Raw genomic sequence first — 3,738 nt, 5'->3', positions numbered from 1 at the left:
TCTGTCACGGTGCGTGCGGGGAGATGAAGCGAGGACTCAATCGCTGGAGAAATGGTACTTTATTTTAGTCATAAAAAAATGAAACAAAAACAAACTCAAACCACCCCGAGGGGGAAAAACAGACAGGCAGAGCTAAAGCTGCACACATGCAGACACGAAACACACACAATGAGAAATGACGGATCAGCACAGGACGGCAGACACAAGGAGAATAAATAGGAACCAAACGAGGAGGCTAACGAGGGAGACACAGGTGGAGCAACTAAAACAATAACGAGGTAACAAGATGGGAGGGGCCAGACAATAGACAGGAGAGAGCACATGGCAACAGACAAACACAACACAAGCCATGTGCTCCCAGAACACAGTCATCTGGTGGCCCTCCTGGGCACACCGGCTGAAGACTGTGACAGTCATGTACCTTATTTACTGTAATTGTGACCTTTGTAGCTCAGAATGTAGTTCATGAAATGTCTCGATAGTCTTGAGGTCGAAGATTGGGAAGTCTTGTTTCTCTGACTGAACTTCCTGTTATTCTGTTTGCTGGGCGTTGGTACAGTGTCCTTGTATCTCCTTGAAGTGAATTTCTGAAATCTACGAAAAACACCAAAACAAGAGAGTGTAAATCAGATTCTGCTCTTTTTGAAAAACAAGTTGATTTAAACTTGCTGGAATGATTTTGACACCCTTTGGCTGGTGACTGTAGTTTAGTGTAAGCTAATCATCTTAGCCTGCACCCACCATATCTTCATAACAGGATTGGCCCCCCAAGTCACTGAAAGACAAGGTTCTTCCCCATGACTCCATCACCCGGTCTCATTTGCAGTGATGAATATGTTTCTATCTTGTCTTGCCTTAATTTTACAGCTGAAAGGATAACTAATGAAACTATTTTCTAGGCCTGAATTTCAAACTGTTTATCTTGGCACAGTTCTATGGGTGTTCCACCCCTGGAGGTGGTTTTCTTGCATCCTTAAAACTGAACTGAAAAGAAAAAGAAAAAAAACCCTCTGACAATAAGTGCATATTTGCCTCAGGTCAATGACTAATAATGACATAGACTGATCTTCAGCCCAGTTTTTATTAGCCGATATTATGCACTGAAAAGAAATGAACGGTTGGGCGGGCCATACATTTTATACATGGCAGAGGAAACACATGGCTGTAGTACTGTGAAGTTGTCTACATGTCTACATTGCTTTCTCCTGTCATTACAGTCATGCATATTTACGTATATAAATAATCATTTGATGCATATTGTATGTACTGAACACAGCGAAAATAGCATTTATTTGACTGAAATGTAGGAATCGTCACACACATGTGTAAAATAGGATGTTTATGATAGCACGAGAAGGCAGCATGAGCCCTGTCTTTCCATATTTTGTATATTCCATATCAAAGTCAAGTCAAGTCACCTTTATTTATATATCGCTTTTAACAATACAGATTGTGTCAAAGCAACTGAACAGCATTAATTAGGAAAATAGTGTGTCAATAATGCAAAATGACAATAGTAAACACTCATTTTTCAGTTAAAGGCAGTTCATCATTGAATTCAGTGATGTCCTCATCCAGCTCAGTTCAGTTTAAATAGTATCTTTGTAATCATTTGCAATCAAGTCAATGATAATCGCTGGAAATGAAGTGTCCCCAACTAAGCAAGCCAGAAGCGACAGCGGCAAGGAACCAAAACTCCATCAGCTCGAGCTGTAACGTGTCCTCACCTGCACTCAAAGGTAGACACACATCCGCCATTAAAGCAAGTAACAGTGAATAGAGTATTAGTAATGTAAGCGAGATTAGCAGCAACCACGCTGGCAATGCTAGCGGGCTATTTGCTAATAGCGGACTCGGAAAGTCAAAATAGAACTAGTGCTAACAAGGTGCTCTGATTGTTTTTGTTGTAGAATACGATAGGGGATATATTCACACATTATAGAAACGAAAATGATGGTGTATAAAATTGATTTTAAGATAAAAAATTAGACGACAAAGAATTAACTTGACGGAGCTCAAACTCAAAACACACGGCAGCCAAATGTCTGCCGTGTGTTTTAACTCTGTATATGCCATACAGACAGCAGTGTCTTTTGAATGTGAAAATATTTTCAACTGTAACCAAAACATCCTGATAACATTTAGAAAGAGTCATAAAATTACATTGCAATTCACAAGTTCTGCAGGTTTTGCCCAACTAAATAGAATGGGATTGCCAAATTATGTTTGACAACTTCTAAAAACCCATCTACAATATCGCTTAAACATTAACATGCAAAAAAGGGTAGGCAAGGTTCAGAATCTATTAATTAATCCACAGACTTTGCATTTTGGCTATATCTGTGATTGAGGTGTTTTAACATGCAAATGACATGCCTGAGCAGCAAAGATTTCTGCCGTTTATGCGACTCGCTTATGCCTGGTCTGCAAGGGTTCTTCCTTCAGTCTCACCTGCATTGTGAGAAAACCTTTCTGCTGCCAGCCTGCTCTGAAGCCATGAACAACACCAAAGGCATAATGCAAGTCAGTTTAGATGTTGGCTGTTTTGTAGTACGCCAACTCACATTTTAGAACAACCAGATCAACCTGAAACTAAGTCTGAAGTTACTGCTCAACCTACTTTGCATTCCCCATTGTCCTCAAAAGTTGAACTCTAATTAAAATTTAGAGTGTCAAATGGTCTTATTTTACCGTTACAAATCATCATTATCTCTGCACCATCCTGACGGTCAGGAATTAGTTCAGATATGATCAACTAGATTGAATAGTGTAGCTTTCCCAAAAATGGCGTTTGGCAATTCTAGTATCATAGACCACTTTAAAGCGTGACATCATGTCCTGCTGCTCAAATAACAATAATGCAACGCAATGCATTTACAAAGTGTATACAGCCAGTGGTGAATTTCAAACAATATAAAGACCCACTTTGCAAAGTCAAAAATAGACTGTGTGACCTATTCATAAACAAGTCTCCTTGAGTCATGGTTGGATGGTATGAATAACACCCCATAATTATAGTTTATTCTGAATTCTTCTGTTCTTGGCCTAACACACATAGTAGATAGTCCGATATACCTAAAAAAACAAACAAATACCTCAAAGACAAATCCAGTCACGAAGTCCTTAGCTTTTAACAAACTGTAGAAAACTGATCAAAGCTGTATTTCTCTGCACTCTGCATAGCTTTTAATCCGACTGTAGTTACATCCTCACAGCAGCTAGATGTTACTGTATTCCCTCTACTAATGTTGAAACAAAATCTTTCGAAATGTTTTTGCAGAGACTGGTAATAAAATAGCAGTTACATTGTTAAACTGCCTCCTTTCTTAAAATAACAAATATCCCAGGCCTGGTCCTCTCTCTTCCTCCACTGTGGCCGCCCCTCATTATATACTTCAGGAGCTCCTCTGTGGGATTTGAGATTTGCAGCCTTTTCTCATTAACATTCCTTCCTCTGGCCTCGCTCCATTTTTACAGCTCTTGCCTCAACACTGCTTACCACATAATCTCACTGCCCCTAGCAGGCCAAGAGAAAGGAGAAGGAAGTAAGAGGAGCGACTATGGCAAGCCGTTTTGACTTTTATTCATTCTCAGGATATGAATTCTTGATATCAACAATTCAATTTTTACTAGTTAATATGTTGTTCGATCCCTTCTCAGGGTTTATCTTAAAAAGGCATCTGTTTTATACATGTAATAAAACATGGACTGTAACATATGCTGTGAATATATTAAAAA

This window comes from Sinocyclocheilus grahami, unplaced genomic scaffold, assembly GCF_001515645.1.
Source record: "Sinocyclocheilus grahami isolate Dianchi unplaced genomic scaffold, SAMN03320097.WGS_v1.1 scaffold1657.1, whole genome shotgun sequence".
Lineage (NCBI taxonomy): Eukaryota > Metazoa > Chordata > Actinopteri > Cypriniformes > Cyprinidae > Sinocyclocheilus > Sinocyclocheilus grahami.
This window is presented reverse-complemented; position numbering follows the sequence as displayed.